The 26,814-nt window shown below is 40.5% G+C and overlaps 1 protein-coding gene across 1 annotated transcript in view; it reads right to left on the bottom strand.

Annotated features, from left to right (window-relative positions):
* The window catches only part of Yaf2 (YY1 associated factor 2), a 66,143-nt gene that overhangs the window by 11,224 nt on the left and 28,105 nt on the right, over positions 1–26,814 (bottom strand).

Below are 26,814 nucleotides of genomic sequence, written 5' to 3'. Positions count from 1 at the left end.
AAAGGAGAGAGTGGGGGAACAGATTCATTAACTGAAATGAAATTCTCTCTGGCTCTTCTGAAGCTGAATGAGCTTTAAAATCCTTCACTGACAGCAGTGGCCACAGTTATTGGCAGAACTTTAGGATGTCTACAGAGACACAATACCACCACCCATGTGTTATCTGCCCACAGTGATCATAAGAAAATGTGATCTCTCTTCTACTTGATGAGAACAATCTGCTGAATGAGAGAGTAGGGTCTTTTGGTGTTGGAAACAGTTAACTCAGAAAGGAAAAGAATGCCATTATGAAATAAACTTTTTCTTTTATTTGGAATGGGTCTCTGTGTAACCCAGGATGGCCTCAAATTTACTGTGTAGCTAAGAATGACCTGGAATGCCTCATCCCCAGAGTGCTGGGATTATAGGTATGTACCACTATGCCAAGTTTCTGTATTACAGGAGATCAAACCAAGACTCTGTGCACACTACATACACACTTAACCATTTAGCTACATCCCTAGCCTTTAAATGCATTTTTTAAAAAAATCTGTACGTTCATGTGTATGAACACAGGCATCTGTAAAATATGGAGATCTGCTGATTCACCATTGTTTTTAAAGAAGGAGTTGCAATGGTTAGTTTTTGTCAATTTGAGACAAATTAGAGTCATCTAAGAGGAGGGAACCTCAACTGGGGAAGCTTCTCCCATCAGACTGGCTGTGGCATGTCTAGGAGGCATTTTCTTCATTGGTAACTGATGTCGGAGGGGCCGGCCCACCGTGGACAGGGTCATCCCTGGGCAGATGGGCCTGGGGTGTATAAGAAAACTAGCTGAGCAAGCTAGGGAAACAAACACTAAGCAGCATTGCTCTGCAGCTGCTTCTTCCAGCTTCTGCCTTGAGTTTCTGTCCTGGCTTCTCTTGATGGACTACAGCTTGGAAGATAAACTCTCCTCCCTAAGTTGCTTTTTGGTCATGGTGTTCACCACAGAAATAAAAAGTGAACTATGAGAGGAACTCACAAAAGGGGGTAGGATGGGGATGCCCAGGACCACAAGGAAATCATGTGGGATGAAAATCTATAAGCAGCAACAACATTTGGGAGGCTATCACAGGAGGATCCTGAGTTCTAGGACATATAGGGTTACAGAGTAAGAACTTGTCTCCAAACAAAGAAATAAAAGTATGTTATAAGAAAAAATAAATTTCAGAAAGCAGTTACTGGGTATTTAAATTTTATGTGTGATACATGTGAAAAACAAAAGGATTATCAGAGGGATGGAAGGGAACAAAAAAAAAAAAAGAAGGCAGTAGAGGAAGAACAGAGGGTGATATAAATGTAAGAAAATGTCGCTAGGTAACCCATCACGGATAATCTTAAATGTTAATTTAGGGCTGGGGAGACGGCATTAGAAGACTAATAGCATTTGCTGCACAAGAGCGTGGATTGGAACTCAAGTCTCCAGCACCCACACTAAAAACAATCTAGTGCAGCCACCAGTGAGGCCATAATCATAGTACTGTGTGGCAGGACACAAGAGGACCACTGGGACCTGCGGGCCAGGATGGGGGGGGGAGAGAGAGAGACAGACAGAGAGAGAGAGAGAGAGACAGAGAGAGAGAGAGAGAGAGAGAGAGAGAGAGAGAGAGAGAGAGAGAGAGAGAGAGAGAGACCGAGACCCTGTCTCAAGGGAATATGGTGAAGAATTATAGAGCATAGCACCCAGTATCTTCCTCTGGCTTCCAAATATAAACACATATTGGCCTACACCCTCCCCCCAAAAAGCTAATTTGGGGAAAAAGATTTTATGATACACTTAAAATTGGTGCTTTACTTAGAGAAAATATGAAGAAATGTTATAAACAGAGATGAAATATCACTCCTTAACATTACTGTGCCACCAAGAAAAGAAAAATGAAACTTTATTAAGGCTTTTCTGAATAATATATAATGTATAAGCCTATTTTATCCCATAATAGTTTGGTTTTGAAAGTACACCACTGGCCGGGCGGTGGTGGCGCACTCCTTTAATCCCAGTACTCGGGAGGCAGAGGCAGGCAGCCTCCAAAACAATACAGAAAAACCCTGTCTCGTAAATACCAAAAAAAAAAAGAAAGAAAGTACACCACTGTCCTTTAGTACTTACAGAGCACTTATTCTAGGAGACATTGTATATACTTCAATGCTATTAAAATCCATAGATATAGGAAATCCCTTATATAAAATAGTATAATATCCACATATAATGTATACATACCACTTGTATACTTTAGAAAATTACTTATATTACCTCATAGCATATAAACACTATGTGAATAATTATTATGTTATATGTTTTGGAACTAGTAACAGGTGAAATGTCTATACATGTTTAGTATACACACAATTTTTTTTCTTAAAAATTGACTATGACTGGTGTTTAATCCATGCATGTAGAAACTCTAACTGCTGGGAGTGGGCCAAATAGATATAAAATCACTAATGGTTTTATTGTTTCATTTTATTTAATGGTACTGGGGTCAAAGGTAGAGCTGGCTAACATATGCTAACACATACATTCCCTTCTTAAAAATCCTCCCCACCACCTGGGAAAGCACCTACCCCTGAGCTGTATCTCTATCCCTCTTTGTAATCTTATTTTGAAACAGAGTCTCACTCTGTGGCCTACATGGGTCTTGAATTTGTGGTTCCACAGGTAAAGCCTCCAGAGTAGCTATGATAACACCCCTAGATTGACTCATCTAGGCAGGCTTTCCTTCTGTCTCCTTTTCTTTCTTTCTTTCTTTCTTTCTTTCTTTTTTGTTTTTTGTTTTTTGTTTTTCGAGACAGGGTTTCTCTGTGGCTTTGGAGGCTGTCCTCGAACTAGCTCTTGTAGATCAGGCTGGCCTCGAACTCAGAGATCCACCTGCCTCTGCCTCCCAAGTGCTGGGATTAAAGGCATGCGCCACCAACGCCCGGCTCCCTTTCTTTCTTAATATATCTAGCTGATTATAAATCTATAAGGACTATATTCATCTTGTAAAGACTTTTTATTTCAAATACATTTATTATAAATTAATTTCTACTCATCTTTACTTCCACTTCTCTCTATACTTACATCATCAAATACTTTACTTTTAAAGCTTTTTAAATTCTAAAAGCAAGACAGCCATTTTCTTTGCTCGAAAATAACCCAATGTTTTTTTTGTTCTTCATTATTAATATAGGTTTAGCAGTGCCAGAATATGATTTTTAAATATATTCTTTTGTTTCATACATGTGTACAACGTATTTTGATCATATCCACTCCCTACTACATCTCTCCAACTCTCATGGCTTCCCCCAAGATCTTCCTACTTCAGACTTCCCCTCCTCCCACTGGTGCAACTGGTGCTGCCCACATGCACATGTCTGTGAGAACGGGATCCACAAGTAATGGACACTTGAGTCAGGGAAGAGGACACACAACTGTCTTTCTAAATTTTAACTCATGTTTTTGTCGTGAGTAAGACGTCAAAACACATTTGATAGTGCAAGTGTAAAAGCCACTGTGAAATTCCAAAACTTCATAATGGCAACTCTAACTGTATAGATGTTTATTTAAGAAGCACATACTTCTGGTCTGGCATTGGATTTTTTTTAATTTGCAAGTTCTTTATAATAAAGCTTTAATAAAATTTTTAAAAGAAACCATTGTTCACTTAAGAATTCATGAATTTAGCCTGGCGTTGGTGGCGCACGCCTTTAATCCCAGCACTCGGGAGGCAGAGGCAGGTGGATCTCTGAGTTCGAGGCCAGCCTGGTCTACAGAGTGAGTTCCAGGATAGCCTCCAAAGCCACAGAGAAACCCTGTCTCAAAAAAAAAATACCAAAAACAATTCATGAGTTTAAGAAAAGTAGAAAGTAGTCTAGGATACTATCATTTGGAGACTTGCAGTCCAAGAGTTCCCTGCTGTGGTCTATTTTAGCATTATCATTACAGGTCTGGGTCTCAAATCTCTGCATCAACCTTTGACTCATCTAGTAACTGAAACGCCTTCATCTGTCCATCTTCTCTTTACCTCTGTGGAAAAATAATACTCTGACTTTCATCATATTCAAGAAACTATAAAGACTAGAGAGAACAAAGACTACAAAAAAATGATGACTCTAGCAGTCATGGTGGCAGACATCCCTACTCCCAGAGACAGACAGATCTCTGAGTTCAAGGTCAGCTTGATCTACACAGTTCCAACACAGCCAGACTAAAAAGTTCTTGTCTCTTTAGTCTTCTTTTATACTCCCTTAAGATTGATATGATAGGCCAGGCACTGGTGGCGCACAGAATTTCTCCTAGTCTGGTAGCCCTGACTATACTTTCTGCCTGGCTTCATCCTGCCTGTCCATTGGCCAAAACAGTTTTATTCATCAACCATTAAGCGAAACATATTCACAGAATATAGAAAGACATCTCCCATCAGTGACCTCCATAATTGGTGATTTTAAAGTTAACCAAGAGCACACGCAGATAGGCTTATTACGTTTTGCCTGAGTAATAAGAATAAAGTATCTGCCAGGCGTTGGTATGCTGTATGCTTTTAATCCCAGCACTTGGGAGGCCGAGGCAGGCAGATTTCTGTGAGTTTGAGGCCAGCCTGGTCTACAGAGCAAGTTCCAGGACAGCCTCCAAAACAATACAGAGAAGCCCTGTCTCGAAAAACAAAACAAAACAAAACAAAAAAAGATTGATACATTAGCACTGAGTTATCTTACAACTGCATCATCCAGGCTGGTTCATTGCATTGTTTACTTTCTGTACTTTTTAACCACTTTGAAGAATATAGTTCAAGCCAGACAGTGGTGGCACACACCTTTAATGTTAACACTCTTGAGTCAGATGCAGGTGGATTTTTCTGAGTTCCAGGCCAGCTTGGTCTACAGAGTGAGTTCCAGGGCAGCCATGGCTACACAGAAGGAAAAAAAAAAAACCTTTCTCAAAAAACCAAAACCTAAAGAACAAAAAGAATATAGCTGGGAAAAAAATGATAAGCAAAGATGAAATTATACCTAGGAAAATGAAATAACAAACTATTCTGGCTGAACTCCACTATGTGGGAGGAAGAGGCAAGATTATCTGGAATTCAAGGGCAGCCTGTCTTTAGCAGTGCTGTCTTTAAGAAAAGCCTGAACAGTGGTCAGGGCAAATTCATTAGGCTGCTCCCAGGCATCATCCTACTCAGAAAGAATCTTCATCTCTAACAAAAACTTTGGATCTGTTTCTTTATTAAGGTGTCAGGTGAATGGTAGGGGAGCTTAAAGGTTTCAAAAGACTCATGCCTTTCGAAATGTACTCTCTCTCTGCCACAAAGGTCTCTGCTGGAACTGACCTGAATGCCTCCTTCTTGAAGGCACCATACAAGCTTCCAAAGGAGGGAAGAAACCAAACTCCTACCCAGCATAGAATGATAACTCTAAATAATAGGGTGAAATAGTGACATGCATGCATTGGCAGTAACCACCAGCTCTCTATGTGGACTTACAACCCACTCAACAAGAGGAATACCATACCTGGTACTAGAAACCTAATTAATAACTCAGTAATGGGGAAGTCTATAACCTGCAGTTCCAGGGGATCCAATGCCTTCTTCTGGCTGCAACAGGCATGCAGATGGTACAAAGATAGACATTTGGGCAAAACACACACAGAGACACACTCACAGATATGCATACACATAATGTATTAGACTATGATTAAAAACATCCCTCAGTTGGACATTATCCTTTCTAGACCAATTTCAACCTAAATAGGTACGATTATATGAACAGTCTGTGACTGTTATCAATTCAGAAGTCTATAGTTTAATTAGATAACTCAAAAAACATGGTGCAGAAATTAGGAAAAGAAATACCCTAAATGGGATATGATCTACAGTTCAAACTCATGAGCTCTACAAAGAACCAAATGAAAAGCACTCCCTCCCTAGATTTGGTTTCCTGTAATGCTACTATTTGGCTTAAATGTGATTCTTTAAAACTTTACCAGAACATGACATACACTTCCATATCCAGTATGCTCCAAGGACACTAGAAGGCTGAGATACCTGGGGTAGAATGGCATAATGTCCAACAGTTTGTTACTGAAGTAAGACTGTCTAGAACATTATTTATTAGTCTATTATTTATTAGTGTGTGTGCATGCATGCATACTGTGTTGGGAATCAAAGTCACATGCCTTGGCAAGCACTCTAGAGCTGTGCAGCACCCTCACCTCCTTTCCTGGTGTTGGAGTGTAGCCAGTGGTAAGAACTGACCTAACAAGTTGAAGGACCTTGGTTTGATTCCCAACACTGGGAGAAAGATCTAATTTCTCTTTTAAAAATGGTACCTAAGTGCAGCAAAAAATTTTTATATACCACTAAATGGAAGACCAGAAACCCCGAGCTGATAGAAAAGAAAGTGGACTCACTCACTGGCAAGGAAATGACTTTTTGAATAGGATGCTGATAACACAGCCATGAAGACCAACAACTAATAAATAGGACCTCATGAAACTGAAAAGCTTCTGCATGGCAAAGGACACCATCATTCATATAGAACAGCATCCTATAAAAATGGGAAACCATCATCATACTTCTGAGAGAGGATTAGTTTCTAAAAATATATAAATACTAAGAAAATGAACATCAAGAAAACAAGTAATAAAATTAAATCCAACTAAAAATAGTACAGAACTAAACAAAAAGTTCTCAAAAGATGAAACACAAATGGCTGAGAAATGTTTAAAGTAATGTTCAACATCCTTAGCCACTAGAGAAATGCAAGTGAAAACTATTTTTGGATTTCATCTTACCCCAGTCAGAATGGCCAAGATCAAGAAAACAAAGAACAGCTCAAGCTGGTGAGGAGGTGAGGTCAAGGGGAACACTCATCCATTGCTTGTGGGAAGTGCAAATTTGTACAGCCACTATGGAAATCATGTGGCTGTTACTCAGGAAGATGGAAATCAATCTACCTACCTCAGGATCCAGCTATATCACTCCAGAGCATATAACCCAAAGGACACCTCATCCTACTATAGATACTTGGTCAACCAAACCATGTTCACTCCTGTTCTTAGTAGTTATAACCTGGAAACAGCACAGCTGTCCATCAACTGATGAATGATAATGAAAATGTTGCACATTTACACAGTGAAACATTCAGCTGTTAAAAATGAAATTATGAAATGTTCTGGCAAATGGAGAGAGCTAGAAAAAAACTCATCCTGAGAGAGGTAATACAGGCCTCAAAAGACAAATACTGCAAGGTTTCTCTTATATGTGGATATTAGCTTTTAAGCTTTTTATATGTTTCTTATAGTCCAAATAACCAGAAGTTAGGTACCAAGTAAGGCTCCAGGGAGGAGAGGCTCTTACAAGAAAGCAGAAATAGCACCGTGTTATGGAGAGACAAAGGGAAAACTAGAATATGAAGGTTAAATAGAGAAGGGCTTAGGAGAGCAGGATAATGGAGGGAGTACCTCTACCACTAAAAGCCTTTTTGAAAAACTGTATACATTCCTAAAATATATACATATATGAAAGGATCCTAAATGTAGCCATCAGATGATGGGGGAAGACAATATCCCAACAAGACATCTTCTGCCACCACTAAAATCTCCAATGCCCAAGAGTAGTTGGCCAACACAGAATGGACTCCATGTTTTGTTTTTGTAGGTTTTTTGTTTTGTTTTGTTTGGGGGTAGACCATGTTAAGTGGAAAGCATAATTAACATATATTGTTTGAAAAAATTATGTTCAGCATGAAAATATATACTTCATATGCTGTCTTATAATACACATTAACAAACATCAAAGAAATAATTGTTCTTAAATGTTACCCTGGTTTTCAGGCAATTGAATCCATGAAAAGCTTGAGATCAAATGTTCAAATGTGTACAAATAGTACCAAAAATTAACTTAAAGATACATCTCCCCAAGACCTTCGTTTCTCCTCCTTTGTCATCTTTGAACAATGTGGCAATGCTATACCCCAAAGTATAGCATTTTGAAAAAATGCAAAAGCTGTTTGTCTTCTCCACCTTACTCTAACCTGGCTTTCCCAGTTCCACAGTAGGCATCAGGCAACTGCGGCCTTCATTTTGTCACTCCATTCCCCTGGTGACTAGTCCCTCTAAACAGTACGCAGTAAGCCTCACACCTGATGCCATTCCCACCACTGTATACTACCTTAAAACAACTAAAACTATCAAATTACTAAAGAAATGACAAAGTGGGACTTCTAAGTCTGGGTCACTTCTGTCCTATTCATCTGCATCACTTGCTCTGGGGAGCCAGCTGCTATGGCTAAAGGACTTGCTTAGCAGCCTTATGGAGATGTGTACAGGCAAGGAATTAGGCAGTCCTGTCAACAACAGCCAGTGTGTGTGAGCCGTCTTGGAAGGAGATACCCCAGAGGGCAAGTCATCAGGTAAGTGCAGCCTCAGCATCTTTCCTGATTTCTTTCCTACCCTGTCCTTCCTCCCCAGGGTCTGACTAAACTGATTAATCTGGAACTAGTCATCTTCCTGTCTCAGTCTCTTTAAGAGACTGGGTTATAGGCATGGACCACCATGACTGGCCTCAGTGGACATTATAATTATAACCTCAAAGTAATCTAGAGCCTAAAATATCAGCTAAAAACTAAGGCAAACTTATGACTTATCAAAATTGAGAAAATAAATGTTCTAAAGCAATTTGTTGCAAAGAATAATCATAAATATGTTTAATAAAAAATCTGAATAAGCCAGGTGATGGTGGCACATGTCTTTAATCCCAGCACTCAGAAGGCAAAGACAGGGGCTCTCTGTGAGTTCGAGGACAGCATGGTCTACAAAGAGAGTTCAGGGAGACAGCTGGGGCTGTTACACAGAGAAACCCTGTCTCAAAAAAACAAAACAAACAAGAACAACAAAAATCAATGAAAAAGCAGTAGTTCCTATTGTAGGAGAGGGAACACAACAGAAAGAAAAAAAGCAGGGGGCTGAGAACATGGCTCCTAGGTTAAGAGCATTGACTACTCTCTCAAAGGACCCTGGTTCAAATCCCAGCAATCACATGGCAACTCACAACTGTAACTCCAAGATCTGATGCTCTCATACAGACTTTCCTGAAGGCAAAATACCAAGGCACATAAAATAAAAAGTAAATAAATTTTAAACAAAGAAAGGAAACAGCAGAGCAATGGGAGCACAGCTCATCAATGCACTTGGGTCATTCGCTCTGGGGAGCTACCTACTATGTGGAAGTTGGCAGAAGAAACCAATGACACTCAAAAACATTTTAGGCTACAACTGTTTCTATGTTCCTAAGATCATTTAATTTTCAAGTTTGTCTTTACTGTTTTATAAATACATTATTATAGTCTTTATTACATTTATTTGCATTCATGTGAGTATGTGACATGCCACGGTGCCTGTGAAGGTCAGAGGACAACCTGTGGGAGAAAGTCCTCTTCTTTTATCATATGGATCCTAGGGACCAATTTAGGATTGTCAAGGCTTAGACTCAAGCACCTTTCTTTACCTGCTGAGCTGTCTCACTGGGCCTATTTTATAAATATTTTTCACATTTTACTTTTAGAAATTAAAAGAACAGCACATATATGATTTTATTATATAAATAGTCTATTTAAAAACAATTAAGTTCAACTGTTGAGATCACAATTTAACTTAAGGCTTCTACCTACAAAATGTTACGCTAAACTAAAGAGGGACTACTGAAGATAGTGTTGTTTCTAGCATTAACAAGAGGTGATTTAGGAGAAACAGAAGGAATCTAGTAATGATTCCTAACATAGCATATTCCCAAGTATTTGAAATAAATATGAAAGACAAGAAACATAAATGACACCTCAACCCCTGAAAATCAAAGAAGAAATGTACCAAGAAGAGAGAGACAGCTAGCTGAGAAAACAGGAGGCAGATTTTCAAGAAGGCTGCCGGAAAGGCGGGGGGTTGGGGGGAGGCGGGGGGGCCGGGGGGTTTGTCAGGCTGTGGGAGGCTGTATCTGACAGAGTGAAGGGTCTGCAGCCTGAATCAGATTCTGAGGATAGGGTGCTATTTTTCACAAATTTCACCCATGTTAAGATGTTTAATTATTCTATTTAAAATGTTTTATACTGAATAATTTGAAAATCGTCTACTTCAACTCCTCACTCCTATCAACGCAAGGGTACTAGGGACACGATGGAGACAAGAACTCTTAGGTGCCTGATCCTTGCTGCCCTACAGCAGTAATGTCCCAGCTTGGCTGTGTGGGGCTAGATATGCCTACATCCATATGTACAGAGAGATGCTCACAACTACAACGCAGTAGCAGAAGATAAACTGCCAAGTCACGCCATCTGTCAATCTTCATCTACATACAACTTAAACACATCATATAAATACTTTTATAACAAAAATTATATATAAATTCTTACATCAGATGCAAAAGCTTTGGATTCTTTTTAAGATTTATTTTCATTTACATGTGTGTGGAGGTATGTCTGTATATGCCCAGTTCAAGCAAGCTTTGGCTTCTCTTTCCAAAGCCAGTTAAGAACCACTAGGACTTTTGTTAAGTTAGGCTACTTCCAGATCAGGAGATGAAATTTTAAGTGAATTTCTTCCTTCCCATCTATATTCTGCTAAACAAATGTTATTTTAGCACAGAGCAAGCACTAAAATACAAATGCTTGGTTTAAACTAACAAATGCATAAATATGAAATAGCAATAAGCCAACCAGTTAGCAGGCATAAGTATCTTGAGACCTTTAATAGAAGATTAGAAGTAACTTAGACTACCCAGAATGCATAAGGAAACTTAAGATAAACTTTACTATATTACACTATGTACAGATGCATAGGGACAATATGAAGATATTTCTGCATGTAATGACAAACTCTTGGTAGTGCAAAATCTAATTACATACAGTGTGCTTTTGCTAACAATTAGAAGCAATAATAAATGTAACTGAAATCATAAATGAACAGATGATGAAAAAAGCAGTAGCAAACTGTCAGGAGAAACAAAGGAGACTAGTGTTATGGGGGATGTCCTTCTGCATGCTGTGAATGTATGTTTCTCTTGCTGGTTGGTAAATAAATGCTGACTGGCCAGTAGCCAGGCAGAAAGTATAAGCGGGGCTACCAAACTAGGAATGCTGGGAAAAGGAACACAGAGAGGGAGCTGCCAGAGAGATGCCATGTAGTACCAGGAAGATAGAAAGACTGGGCATTCTCTGGAAAGCCAAGACTGTATGGAGATACTTAGACTAACAGAAATGGGTTAGTAACTGAGAGAGCTAGTCAATAAGAAGCCTGAGACACTGGCCAAACAGTTTACAATCGATATAAGCCTGTGTGTTTATTTGGGACTGAAGGACAGCAGGACAGAGCAGGACAGAAACTCTGTCTTCTTATGGCACCAACGTGAGAGGGACGAAAGTGAGAAGAGGAAGGGAAAGAAAAAGGGGGCAGAATAGGAAGGTGAATATACTCCAAGTCCACTCTGTATCTGCAAGATGTAACCCTATACATTAATTTTTAATTAACATAGTAAGATTTCAGTTACAGATAAATGAAGCATTTAGATAAAATTGATTCTCTACTTGACTAAATATCTTATTGCTTCATTGCCTTCATTACATAAAAGCTATTAATTTTAATAAAAGCTATTAATTTTAAGGATCCCTTAAGCCAGAGGTTCTCAACCCTCCTAATACTATGACCCTTTACTAAAGTTCCTCCCTCATGTTGTGGTGACCCAAACCATAAAATTAAAATTATTTTGCAGCTACTTCATAACTATAATTTTGCTACTGTTATGAATTATAATGTAAACATCCAATATGTGGAACCCAAAGGGGTGGTGACCCACAAGTTGAGAGCCACTGGCTTAAGAGACATATGCAACAGATTATAGGAGGTTTTCTACCTTTATTTATCAACTGAATTTTAAATTCTGCTTTGTATGAAGAAACCTGTCATGATCACTTTCCAAGTCTCAATCAATTCCAGGTCTGCCAAATTCTAAAGTGCACCCTTTTCCACATACATAAGGTTGTGTTCATCCGATGACTCACAACCACCATTTGGAACCTAACATAACAAGTCTCCCTTGACTCATTAAGATGTTCTGGGCCATCTGCCCAGACTTGAAATAGCACTTCCAGGAGGCTGTGTCATTCTAGCCAGTGATTCTCCTGTCTCCTATCTTGTCAGTTACCACTTCTCAGTATATCTGCTGCTGGCAACTTTAGTCACCCATTAGCAAGTTGAGCCCTTCGAGTTACTTATAAAGAACTAATGGGCTGGGATACAAGCTCAGCGGGTAAAGTGCTTGCCATGAAAAGGTAAGGACCAAAATTTGGATCCCCAGGACCCAGACAAAAGCCAGGCAGGTGTGGTAGGTGCCTGTAATCCCAGCAGAAAATGGGATGCTCAGGACAAGCTGGCTCACTAGACTAGCCAAAGTCAGAGAGAGCTCCAAGTTCAGAGACAGATCCTGTCCCCTCCCCCCAAGATAAAGTAGAGAGCAATGGAGGAAAACAATATCAACTTCAGGCTTCCATACACATGTGTGCACATTTTCTTGCACAACCACACATGTAAACCTTTGACATACAAATACATATGCACACATACCAGAATACCATGTATATATGGAAAAAAACAAAAGAAAGAAAAGAAAAGCTACCAAAAATAAAAAGAGTGGGTAACCCTGGCTGTCCTGAAACTGGCTCTGTAGACCAATTTTGTTAACACATTATTAAGCTGGCCTCAACCTCACAGAGATGCTCCCGTTTCTGCCTCCCAAATGCTGGCATTAAAGGCATGCAACCGCAACCATCCAGCAGTGCCTGCTATCTTACGAAGCAATTCTTGTATGCTAGAGCTACAAAGTGTGACAGGGAAAACTAGATAGCGAAGGGCAGTGGCTTTTAAAGCTGCCTGAGGCATTCTGAGTAGAGGAAAGGGAAGGTGCAGTATCTAAGACACTCCCTAGCCCCTTACAACCACACAGCTGTATCTGGGCTTCACTATTAGACTAACTGAAGAGGCTGTATGACATCACCAAATGGGAATTACCGAAGGGAGTACAACTTCAACAAAGCAAGTGATTCTTAAGCACAAGTTACTGATGTCCCACAAGAGCCCTGGACATATGTCAGTGTCGGGCTTTCTTCTGTATCATGCTTTGTTGGTTTCTCTGAGTTTCAGCACATTCATCATAGTTATAATAGGATGAGAGCATTTCCTTCATTTAATCCCTACTATATCCCCATGAGCATATTCTTGACTGTGGTTTTTATATTTGCTAACACATTATTAAGTTGATTTTCCTCCCCCTAGAATGAATGTCCAACTTAACTAAATCATTACAAAGCCTGTAATTGTTCCCTTACTGATATACAAATTATATTTAAAACACATTCCTATATGCTGGCAGTTCTAGAATATTCTACTTAGATACAACACAGCTTAAATGTTCTATGTGTACTATGTCTACTCTATTGCTGTTATTTCAGTGGCACTAGTATTTATTGTGTTCTTTCTGTATATTAGGCATATTCTAAGTAGTATATTCATATTAACTTGTTTAGTCTCCATGGCAACTTTAACACAGGACATTAAAGTTTTATAAAAAATGATAGGAAATTTCAGCTTTGACTCTTCTCAGTTGGCTTATTTACCAAATAATTCTGTGGGGAGGGAATTAACTTTTTATTGATTCTTTGTGGATTTCACATCATGCATCTTGATCCCACTCATCTCCCCAACACCTTGATTCTGTTCTCTGCCCTTGCAACCTACCCCCACCCAAAAAAAGTAAAAGTAAAAACAAAGCAAACAAAAATCTTGGTATGGCAGCTATAGTGCGGCCAGTGAGTCACAAGGTATACCGTGTAGTACATACATCTTCACTTGTAAGTGTTCACTGCAATGAGTCACTGGTCTGGTTCTAGGTCTCTGGCTTTTGCTACACAATTGACACTGGGCCCTCAAGGGGCTCCTCTTGGGTAACCTATTGCATGGAGATCCTATGGCTTTGGATCAGCAGGCTTAGCCCCTTCACATGCCCCAGCTCTTCATAGATGAGGTGTGGGGGGGTGGGCTACATTGTAGGCCTGGTTCTGGGCCTGGGTGGTGGCTGGGTTGGTCGGTCTGCCAGCTTTCCCTCATGGTCACCTCCTGGGCAAACTTTCCAGTACTGTCCCAGCTAGCTCACCCAATGTAGCAGCTCTACTGTTCTGCCCAGGGTATTACAGGGCCCACTCTCGGACTGCTGCACTTGGTGAGGGGCACAACCAGCTCTTCCATTCTCATGTCCCGAGGCCCGCTGTGGGGGGCATGTTTCCCTTGCCCTTGCCACCCCAAGGTATACACTGTGGGATCATCCAGGGATCAAACTCAGGTGGTTAGACCTGTGCAGCAAGCACCTTCACCTACTAAATCACATTATGGACCCACATTTCTTAATCCCAGAAATGGAGATTTTGGTTTTAAGGTTTAGAAATGTGTTGTGGTTTGCTTTCTGGCTCTTGCATTTGTTATTAACTTAAAATATCATTGCAGAGTGTAGACGGAAGTTTCTGTCCCACTCTGTCCTGCAGCTGTTCAGTCCCAAATAAACACACAGAAGCTTATATTAATTATAAACTGTTTGGCTTATTGCTGAGGCTTATTACTAACAAACTCTTACTACTTAAATTAACCCATAATTCTCTCTCTCTCTTTTTTTTTTTTTTTTTTTTTTTTTTTTTGGTTTTTCGAGACAGGGTTTCTCTGTATTGTGTGGAGGCTGTCCTGGAATTCACTCTGTAGACCAGGCAGGCTGGCCTCAAACTCACAGAGGTCCGCCTGCCTCTGCCTCCCGAGTGCTGGGATTAAAGGGATGTGCCACCAACGCCCGGCTTAAAATTAACCCATAATTCTTATCTATGTTTAGTCATGTGGTTTGGTGCCTTTTCTCAGTAAGGCATTCTCATGTTACTTCCTCTGTGGCTGCAACTCACTCTCCCTTTCTCTTCACAACATTCCTCTAGTCAGGTAGCCCACACATACTTCCTGCCTGGCTACTGGCCAATTAGTGTTTTATTATCCAATACGAGTGACAGATCTTTAATGTACAAGAGCATTATCCCATTATCAGTAGAGTACATAGTTGATTATATAACTACTTAAAGACTGTTTCACCTGAAAAACACACTCATAATCTCAGCACTGGGGTATCAGGACAGGTAAAATCTCCAGGGCTGGCTGGACTGTTATCTTAGTCTATCTAGGATACCAAGAGAGTCTTTCTAAAAAAAAAAAATCAGATAGATAACTGATGGGGGGAAGTCCTTCTGTGTGTATGTCTCTCTTACTGGTTAATGAACAAAACTGTTGGCCAAGGGAAGTAAGATAGGCAGGACTAGGAGAAAAGGAGGATTCTGAGAAATGTAGTCAAGAGTAGAGAGTTGTCATGTGATCCCGGGGAAGAGAGGATACATCAGGATGCCAACCTCAGAAAGACAAGTCCTTATAGAAATATATATTAGTAGTCATGGGTTAATACTTAAGACAGAACTAGCCAATGAGAAGCACTAGACATTGGCCAACAGCATTGTAGCTAATAGAGTCTCCATGTGTTATTTTGGGGACTAAAGCGGCGACAGAACCGGGGAGGGAATTCCGCAACAGACTATGTCTAAGGAATAAAATACTTAAGGCTGTCCTCTTACACATGCTTGCACAGGAATATACAAGTGCGCGTGCACATGTACACACACACACACACACACTTTTTTTAGCTTTCTTTCTAATGGCAATGTGCTGTCTATTTTTGAAAATATTCTATGAAAAACTGAAAGAACATTACATTTTCTCTTTACTGTAGCATACTATGTTGTAGAATATTTAACTACAAAAAGATATGTTACATTTGTTTATGCTGTGGAATGGTACTTTAACTGTGTAAAGATGTGTTATATTTGTTTATGCTACATTTGCTTAACATGTAAGGATGTGTGTTTAATTATGGAAAGATGTGTTGCTTTTGTTTCATCTTGTTTGCCTAAGGTACCTACCTGATTGCTCTAAGAAAAAGATGAAGGGCCTAGGGCTAGGCAGGAGAGGGATAAGTAGGAAGAGAGAATAAACAGGAGGAGAAATCTAGGCTCAAGTAGAAAAAAGAATAAGAGAAAAAAGAAGACAGGAGAGAATGAGGGAGACTCGGGGTCAGAAGCCAGGAAGCTGCCAGCCTGTCAAATATAGAGACTGCAGAAAAGTAGGAAATACAGAAATACAGGAAAAAAAAGATAGAAAGCCCTGAGGCAAAAGGTAGAGAAAAAGAAACAGGTTAATTTAAAAGAGCCTAAGCTAGGATGGGCATTCAAAACTAGTAAGTCTCCATGTCATGATCTGGAAGTTGATTGGTAGCCCAAAACTTTCAAATGCCTCAGCAATTTTGTTTGAGAGTTTTTCTATTATAAACATCAAATATAGCTGTTTTTAGTGTTTAATTTAATACTGAACCTTGGCTATTAGCTAAGCTTATATGGCAGACATTAGGTCTGGTTTTTATGTTTTAATTTTTTCCTTTCACACTTTCCCCCTTTTTTTCTTCTTCTGTGATACAATTAATTCACAGATTAAGCAAATATTTATTGAGTTACTAACTGCTTGATAAGCATGCTTAGAGGAATATATTGGGAAACAAAGCATTAACAACATGCATAAGATGGTCCTGTTCCTTTCCTCACCTCAACACTGTAAGAGACAGGGTAGCGCTGGGCTTTGGTGGCACATGCCTTTAATCCCAGTACTTGAGAGGCATAGACAGGCGGATCTCTGTGAGTTTGAGGCTAGCCTGGTCTACTGAGAGAGTTCCAAAGCTATACAGAGAAACTCTGTCTCAAAAAAACCAAACCACGCACACACACACAAATAAAGTGTCTCAATGAAACAATGGGAGAAAGCCCACTTCAAAGAGAAACTAAGCACCGCACATACCATCGAGGCAAGGAGTGTGGTAGAGACCGAGGGATGTTAGCAAGTGAGGACAGGATGAAGCAGAACTGAACTGCTGGAGAGGAAGGCAATGCGGGAAAGGAAACAGTCATCTGAGGAGACAGCAAGGAGCCAGATTGCATACTGTCTTTCCATCTGACACAGATTGCATACTGTCTTTCCATCAGACACAGATTGCATACTGTCTTTCCATCAGACACAGATTGCATACTGTCTTTCCATCAGACACAGAAAGAACTTACAATTCTATTAAAATTTGGACGAGAAATTAATAGAATCTAACCAGGAAAATAACATGATATGACAGTATTAAAATAAAAATTACCAGGCTCCAGACTTGAAACCGGTGGGAAGAGGAGCAGAGTAAGATCTGAGAAGTCAATAGCACTGAGCAAAAAGAAATGATCACTTACCCTGGGGTGGTAACAGCAACTCACAGGCAATGGACTGTTCATGCCTTGCTGGTCAAAAACAACTATTTTACAGTCACATTTTAAATGTGTGTACTAACTAGCAAGACCTCCTAACAATGACACAAACCAGTGCTTCTAACAAGACAGACAAGGTTTGGTTCTTAACAGTTTACTGTGAAAAGCAGAAAAAAATACACAAGTGATTAAATACATGCTCTTAGAACTGAAGGGATCTTCCAGAGGATCTGAGTTTGACTGCCATCACCCACAATAGGCAGCTTATAACTGCCCGTAACCCCAGCTCCAGAGGAATCAGACACCTCTAACCTCTGTGCCTATGCCCCCCCCACTACACACATAATAAACACATACTTTTACAGGCTCTTGAGTCCTACTATAAGTGAAACAAAAAATGAAAGGAGAAGCTCAGGCACAGAATAACAACTTGCAGCTAGATACAGAGTTCTAAGTAAATGAGGGAGAGAGAATAACCAGGCAAGTAAGTAGAGGTTTGATCCACGAATACATATACTCTGAGGAAATTATCTTAGCTAGTAACTTCCAATTAAACAAAGTGTAGGCTACTGACAAAGTTTAATGTCTTGTGAATGAAACTGTAACAATGAATGTAGCTTTAATTTAAAGAAACATACACAAAACAATGCCAGCTACTAAAGTGAGAAGTCTAGAGTAAGAGGTGAATGGGCACTGAAACAGAGTGTGTACCTGAGTGGGGTTAGTCCCCAAGCATCGAGGAGGAGGGTACAAGAGCCCCCACCTGTAACTAAGGAGCCCTTGGCAGCTCCTAGCTGCTAGGGGAAGGAGTCAGGCCCCACACTGGGTTATCAGACAGACAGAAAGGAAGAGAGGATGTGAAGGAGGAGCTTGGGAAGAGAGGAGGGGTGACAATGATCATAATATATAGTATTCATACATGAAATTCTCAAAGAATAAAATTTGCAAAATGCATTGGCCACATTCCAGTATTGTGTTACATTCAAAGAACTTTCCAATTAACTTTGTGATGAAAAGGACAGAGGAAAATAGATATGAATCCAGAAGGCCAATTAAACTTGAGTATGTGTGGAACCACTTAGGAGTGTCGCCAATGGATGGTTTGCATTGCTGGCCCATTCATGTCTTATTCTTCCATCCTGTTCAGTGTAGGAATTAAGCCATGGACTCTAGATAGAGCAGGGACCTGATAACCTGATGCTGTGGTGGTGTGAGCATTTCACTGCCTCTCAGGAACAAAAGTCATGCTGTGGCCCACCTCACTTACTATTTGTAATGAAATCTTTTAAAGGGAAAAGCTTAGTACATATCCATATTTCTTAATGCTTTGGTGAGATTAAGGGCTCTTGCACATTTTGGCATGAAGATAACTTAATTAAAATTTACAATTCTTTTTTAAAAAGTTTAATAATAGAAGCGACAATAACAGAACTGAGGAGATGGTGCCTCCCGTGTAAGCATGCGGACCTGAGTTTAATCCCTAGAACCTATTGTCAAAAGCCTAGAGTACAAGTGCACCAGTAACCCAGCACCTGGAAGGTGGACAAGAGGACCCCTGGGTCTTGCTGGCCAGCTAATCCAATCAGCTGGGTCAGTGAGATCCTTGAAAAACCAAGGTGGAGAGGGATGGAGGGAGGCTTCCTGCACACTCTCAAGGGACAGGAACAACAGGAATAAAGAAGCACTTGTGTACACATGGAACAGGGGTGCCAAGTTTAACTACATCTACCTAACTGTTCCTAGCATCACACTATGCTTCATTTGGGATCTTCCCAACTGAAAGTCAAGGGTTAATCTTCACAAAACGAGATAAACACTGTTCCCTAGGATTTATTCAATTTACCCCTCCTTAGCTTTTAACTTCGAGATAAATGTTGTTCTTGTGAGGATTTTACACCTTTTAGCTCTTGTTTACCACACATAAAAATACACCCTTCTACCTATGAGGACAGGAAACAATAGCATTATTTTCATAAGACACAATGACATATTTGAAGGTGTTTATTTCTCATGTTATAAATCTTAATATCATCTGGAAGTAGCTCATGATACACTTGACAACTTAAAAAGAACGTGGTGTACAGAAGTCAATTTCACTAACAAAATACAGGACATAGGCAGTTTTATAAGACAGCAGTGATTCAATGGCACTGGACGTGTAACGATGAAACAATCCCAAAATTAGAAGTCAACTAATTTTTCAAAATGAATTCAGCTGATTGTGGTGGTAAATATTTTTACTATCACTACTTGGAAGACACAGGCATATTTTGTAAGTTTGAGGCCAGGCTAGTCTACACAGTGAGTTCCAAGACAGAGCTACGTAGGGAGTCTCAAAAATGAAATAAGTTAAATAAATAAGTAAGTATATAAATATATCAAACTCAGAAAAGTAAAAACAAAACAAATTTTTGAGAAATTCTTACAAACTAAAATATTACTTGTCAATGTTTTGGCACAAAGCAAGTCAGGGAGTTATATAAAACTACCTTTTTCTCAGCCACTAAAAGAAGAGAGGGAACCAACAGAAAATGTCCCAAAGAGCTTAAGGACGACTTTGGCCAGAGGTGCTAGCTAATTTCAGAATGAAGTATGAAACTGTATCAGTATTTCTTCAAATACCTAAGACTCCAGTAAGCACAAGGCACTATGCTTCAGCTAGTTATGGTGACACACATTTGTAATCAATGCATTCAAGATGATGAGACAAGAGGACCCTGTATTTGAGGTTAGTCTAGACTTCAACCAGAGTTTAAGGCACGCCTGGGCTATACAGTGAGACTATAGCTTACATATTAAAATATATATACTAAGTTTTGGAGATACAATGGCAAATAAAGTACAATCTCTGGTCACTACAGAATTTATTCTTTTTTTTTTTTTTGGTTTTTACGAGACAGTGTTTCTCTGTATTGTTTTGGAGGCTGTCGGTCAAGCCCAGCCTCGAACTCACAGAGATCTGCCTGCCTCTGCCTCCCGAGTGCTGGGATTAAAGGCTTAAAGGCGTGCGCCACCACCACCCGGCTCAGAATTTATTCTTTAGTGTTTTATAAAAGACTGGGAAGTTAAATCACCAGTGATATATTATTGTCTGTTTCCCAAACCTCAAATGAGGACATTACTGCTACTCCACAGAAAATTAAGTGAGTGACTGCTATAGTCTGTATTCGGAAGAGGCAGCGACAGAGAAGCAGGAAGGAGAGAGGGTAGATCTACATCTGCAAAGGAAGTGAATCCCTTGCCTCACCTTCCTCTCTGTAAAACTCTGAAGCATTTAAAGAGAAGCTGAACCTACTCAGCTCTTTTCTAGAGCTTCGAGTGCCTGCCTGCTACCTCAGAACTAGGCTAATGTACAACAATACGCCAGGGTGTTGCTTTATTTTTCTACCATAGACCAATATCAAAGACAGAAGAAAATAAGAACTATAAAGTGCAATCCTTGTATTTCTTTTTCAAAAATAAACTATACATTTTGAGAGGGGAAAACATGCTGCCTACAAAGCTAGTTTCCCTTTCTTCCCTATTGCCAGATCTCCCTCACTTCTCAAATCCACCCAGAGGTGATCATTACCACAAGCTGCTGTGGTGAGTTACACCAGTGTACACTTCATTCGGCAACTCCCTTTTCTTTTCATTCACAGCCCTCGCCATATACTCAGCACTGAGAGGCAACCAGGCAGAGTGGGCCCTGAAGTTGGACAACTGAGATTCAAGTCTCAGCTCTGAATCTCACCTCTGCTTTCTGCTCGCTGTAAGAATACCCCGAACTGATCAAGACCCCCTGAATGTGGGTGTCAGTGAGGAGGCCTAGGTAATCTATTGAGCCTTGGGCAGTAGATCAGTACTTATCCCGGGTATACAAATGGACTTTGGGCTCCCATCCAACAACGTGAGATGCACTCTCACCCTGAACTCTTGGGGGGAGGGTCTAAGCTCTGCCCTGGATGAAATCACATACTAAGGACACCCCCATGGAGGGCCTCACCCTCTCTGGGAAAATGAGGGGATACGGGGGGGGGGGGTTGGTGAGAAGGCACGGGAGGAGGGGGAGGGAAACAGAGAGGGACCTGGAATTGATATGTGAAGCAACCTTGTTTCTAATTTAAATTTTAAAACAATATATATATATATATATATTATATATACATATATATAATATATATATATAAAAGAATACCCCGAGTGTGCTAATGCTGTAGTATGGATATGGCTTGAGAATGACAGCAGAAGCTGATGGTAATGCCATCACTTAAGAAGTCACGGCTAGAGCGTCTTCACCTACACAGAATGAGTCCAAACTAGGCATGATAGCACACATTTTCATCTCAGCACTCAGGAAGCAGAGGTAAGCAGATGAATGTGAGTTCACAGCCAGTCTGGTTGACATAGAACTCAGCCATGGCTACATATGAGACTGTTGCAAAAAAATTTTAATTAAAAACAAAGTTTAAGTATGGATACATGAGACCATCTCTAACAAATGACAGTATAAGTGTATTCCAAGGTTCATGTGTTAGAAACTTTAGACTACAATGTGATCACCTTAGAAGAGGTTAGAAGCTTCAAGTGAGGCAGACTAAGAAGTAATTAGGTCATCTGGGCCACCACCTCCATAGAGATTATTAACACTGGTCTCTCAGGGTAACCTGGTTCTCATATGAACGAGTTGTTAGTAAGTGGAAAAATAACTCAGTAAACTATTTACTACACAAACATGTGGACCTGAGTTCAAACCCTGACACTCACATAAAAAGCCTGGCATGGTGGTTCACACTTGCAATCCCAGCTCTGAGGAGACATGCAGATCCTGTGGCTCACTGGTCAGCTAGCCTAGCCTAATCAGCAAAGCCCTATGTCCTAATTAGAGACCTGTCTCAAAGAAACGAAGTCAACAGCTCCTGTGGAAAGACATCAGAGGTTGGCGTCAGACCTCCAAACTCACACAAGTACCTGCAACACACATGTATCTACATACAGAAACACATGGACATGCGCGCGTGCGCGCACACACACACACACACACACACACACACACACACACACACACACACCAGTGTTTCATCCAGGAGTGGTGGCATACACTTGTAAACCCGGTATTCAGGAAGCTAAACCAGGAGGATGAGGGTCAGCCAGGGGTACAAATAAGTTCATAGAAGCCTGAGAAATATAGTAAGATACAAGATACTGTTTCAAACTAAAAGCAGAAAGCCAAGCAGTAGTGGAGTACGCCTTTAATCCCAGCAAAGACAGAGGCAGGCAGTTCTGGGAGTCCGAGGCCAGCCTGCTCTACAAAGCTATTCCATGACAGCCAGGGCAACACAGAAAAAAAGGTTGTTTTTGGTGATTGTTACTGAATTCAACTGGAATCTATTTTTATGTATTCTGAAGTTCAGACCTGGGTTCCCTCCATATATAAAGTTAATTTAATAATCTACTGTGTTTTCCTTTTCTCATTAGCAGGAAACACCATTTCTGTCATTTGTCAGCTTTTTAATAACAATTGAACCATTTACTTTTTTTTGGTTTTAAGACAGGGTTTCTCTGTATTGTTTTGGAGCCTGTCCTGGAACTCGCTCGGTAGACCAGGCTGGCCTCAAACTCACAGAGATCCGCCTGCGTCTGCCTCCTGAGTGCTGGGATTAAAGGCGTGCACCACCACCACACGGCTATTGACTTTTATTAATATTAACTATTTCAAATGTTGTAATTCTTCTTTTCATTGGGGCATAGTTTACATAAAGTACACAAACCATACAGCTTGATTTTTAAACACACATGCACACCCTGTATGACTTACTTCAGACCAGGATGTTGACATTTCTCACACACCATAGGTTCCCTGGTGATCTTTCCTCCTCAGTACCATGTTTTCAAGATAACAACTGTTAGAAATTCCTATATGGACTTCCTATAATTAAACCATGTAATTTATGTTTCTGTTTCCTACTTCTTTTACCCAGCATTGTCTAAAATAGTCACCGAATGTTGCATTATTTATTTTGATTGTTCTGTGGCAGTTCAGCTTAAAAGCCCCGATTTTGGTTTTAACACATCATCTCCAGTAGCCCTGCGAATATTCTCACTCTTTCTGCAGCCTCTTAGGCACTGGACTATAGTGCAGCACCAGGTATGGCTTAAACTGACACAGTGAGGCCCACCTCATTTCCACAACTCATCATCATTTCTGTGCCACACGTTTTTCACATGAAGGTCATCTTACACACATCTCCAGGAAAAAAATCCCATAGGATTACTATCTAAAGCTACATATATATATAATTCAGAAGTAGTTTCAGTAAAATCTGTCTTCATATAAGCCTTAAATAAAATGTCTATCCATAGAAATAGTATGTTCTTTTATTCCTGCCTATTTTATATTCTTCAATGAAATATGGGGCAGTTGATAAAATGTTCTATAATGAAGGTATCTCTAAGCTAAAAAGAATACACAAGGGAAAGTTCATTATGTCCAGACTCATTTGTGGACAGAACATGACAATTTTAAATCTAGTAAGAATGTAAAGATTGTTTAACATTTGACAATTACTTATGTGATTTTTAAAACAACAAAAATTCTTAAGTTTAGTAAAAGCATATTATAAAAATTTAATATTCTTTTACTAGATAGTAATACATACAAGCTACTTCAGAGAACTGGTTGGGCAGTGTGACCATAGGTTTGTTTTTTTGTTTTTGTTTTTGTTTTTTCTGAGACAGGGTTTCTCTGTGTTGTTTTGGAGCCTGTCCTGGAACTCGCTCGGTAGACCAGGCTTCGTCCCTCTGTTTAAACTGTTCTCTGGATCAATTTGTACAAAACTGGGTTTTGTTCTTTAGAGCGAGCTGAAGCTATGCTTACTGATCCCACTTGGTACCCAGACTTCCCATGCTCTCCTCCAGGGTCTAACCTGAATTCCGTATTGGGTGCTTAGCCCAACCACCCCTACCTGCACCACAGCAAGCAACAACCCACAGGTTCCCTCTGCTCAACTTCCAACACTGTCCCACACGTGGAAACTAGACTTCCCACAATCTCCTCCACAGTCTAACCAGTTAGGTTCTCCTGACCTCCCCACCCACTACTTTTAAGCAACCTACCAGATCTAGGCTAGATCCCACACAAGGGCAGCAGTCTACGCTGGCCTTCTCTGTCCACCCCAAAAAGGAGTTCTAGGCTTGGGGCAGAATCTTCCCTAACTATCTCCTAAATCACAGGTCTCTCCCACACCACATTCAACCTTTCCACCCAGACAGATATACCCCATCCCCAAGGCATGGCCGAGGAGTCACATCCTTGTATCATATCCTGTACATATACAGTTCCCTCTATCTGGCCTTCCACCCAAGCCATCTCCAGGCTCCAGAGCCAGCCTGTCTGCACATCCTCTCTCTGCCCCAAACTGCTCTGTCCACATCAGACTCAGCTAAGTCTACAGGCCCAAATCTAACTGCAAAAACACCAACAATATAAAAAAAAAATCAAGCCAGAATCGTCTCTCTAAAACCTACCAGTCCTGTAGAAATAGATGCCAATGAGAATTACCTAGATGAACTCCAGGACACAGTACAGACACCAGCATCAAAACTATTCTTTCTGGGTCAGGCAGGCATGGCAGCACATGCCTTTAATCTCAGCATTCAGGAGTCAGATAGGTCTCTGTGAATTTGACGTCAGTCTGGTCTACATAACAAGCTCCAGGCCAGCCAGGGCTATATAGTGAGATTTTGTTTAAATTAAACAACAACCAAAACAAACAAAAACCTATTAATGCCTGGGACTGTAAACCTAGCCCAATTCCCTGTGAAGTACTACTTTCCTAAACCAATGTAATTCCTAACTGCATCCTAAACATTAGTCCTTCTCCCAGCAGACAAGTGTAGCCCACACCTCACACGAATTAATAAATGACCCTGAGACTATTGGGATTCAACCTGAAGATCAGGGAAGCAAAGCAGCCAGCCACTAGTTCTTCCCTCTAGCTCAGACTGAAAGGGCTCTTCACAAGTCTCCTCAGTGTGGCTGGAGAATGAACGCCTCTCTGAGACCTTGCTTCTGTCTTACATACTTCCCTAATGCTGGGATTAAAGGTTCTCTTTTAGACTGATCCTCTCTTGTGTAGATCTGGGTGGCCTTGGACTCACAGAAATCTGTCTATCTCTTAATCCTGAGTCCTAGGATTAAAGGTGTGTACCACCACCTCCTAGCTTCTGGGTGCTGGGATTAAAGGTGTGTGCCTAGTTTCTATGGCCTGTGGCTGATTGCTTTCTGAATCCTCAGGCAAGCTTTAATGATTCATAAATGATACATCACCACACTCATCAAAGCAGCTTCTCTGTGCACAGGAGGAAGACTATCACAGAAAGCCACAGCTGATCAAAATGCAGAGAACAACTGGAGCGGAGCACTCGGACCAATGCTAAGTCTCCAACACGGAACACAGTGGAATGTGGAGGCAAAAAGCAGAATGCCTCTGAAAATAACATCCTCTCTGACATGGAAGCTGCACCCACAACATCACAATAACCAGACCTGAAAAATGACACCACCAACTGACATTCCAATGTGGACGGGGAAATGGGAGCTGGAAGCAATTAATGGCTGCTGAAAGAAGGGGAGTGAGGTTCTCCACTGATAAGCACAACAGGCTATTCCATCCTCAATGGCTACCCTTAAACACATAAGATGAGCAATAATAAAGAGGCTCAGCAGGTTATTCATAAATCTGCGTGTGCTTGTGTATATGAACAGTTAACTAGAGACTAGGATACGATGAATTTGAGGGCGGTTGGGAGGATACAGGAGGAGAGGAAGGGGAAAATGATATAAATACAGTAGCATGTCACCTACTGTTTAACCCTATCAATAGAAATCCTATTAGGTGCTCCTCATTTTGGTTTCCTTTGAAGAACTTCAAAGCCCACCAAAAAATAACATGTGACCACTGTCAAGGCAACAAGGCACAAGCCTTCTCAGGGGGCCCTCGCTCTCACTGCCTCCTCACCTTCTTCCACGCCCCTTTCTATTAACGTGTTTGTAAAGTATGTTTGAAATATATAATAAATTCCAACTCCGCTTTGTTAAGCAACAACAACCCCATCCTTTCAGTACTATCTCACACAAGCTAGCTCTCACACTTTATTGGTAGGAAGCAAAATGGAAGTTGCTGATTTGGAAAACAGCCTAGCAATTCTGCAAATGGTTAAAGCTGGGGCTCTTAATACTGCCTAGCACTTCTATTCCAGGTAAACAGTCAAAGACTAACAAGATCTGAGATGTCACTCCCTGATAGAGTGCTTACTAAGCAAACACAAGGTTCTAGACAAACAATAAAAACCCAAAGCCAGGTGTGGCAGCACATGCCTGGAATTTCAGCACTAAGGAGGTGGGAGCAGGAGGAAAGGAGTTATAGA

The sequence above is a fragment of the Mesocricetus auratus genome, unplaced genomic scaffold (assembly GCF_017639785.1).
Source record: "Mesocricetus auratus isolate SY011 unplaced genomic scaffold, BCM_Maur_2.0 Super-Scaffold_100010, whole genome shotgun sequence".
Lineage (NCBI taxonomy): Eukaryota > Metazoa > Chordata > Mammalia > Rodentia > Cricetidae > Mesocricetus > Mesocricetus auratus.
Note: the sequence above shows the minus strand (reverse complement) of the source record. Positions and strands in the feature narration are given on the sequence as shown.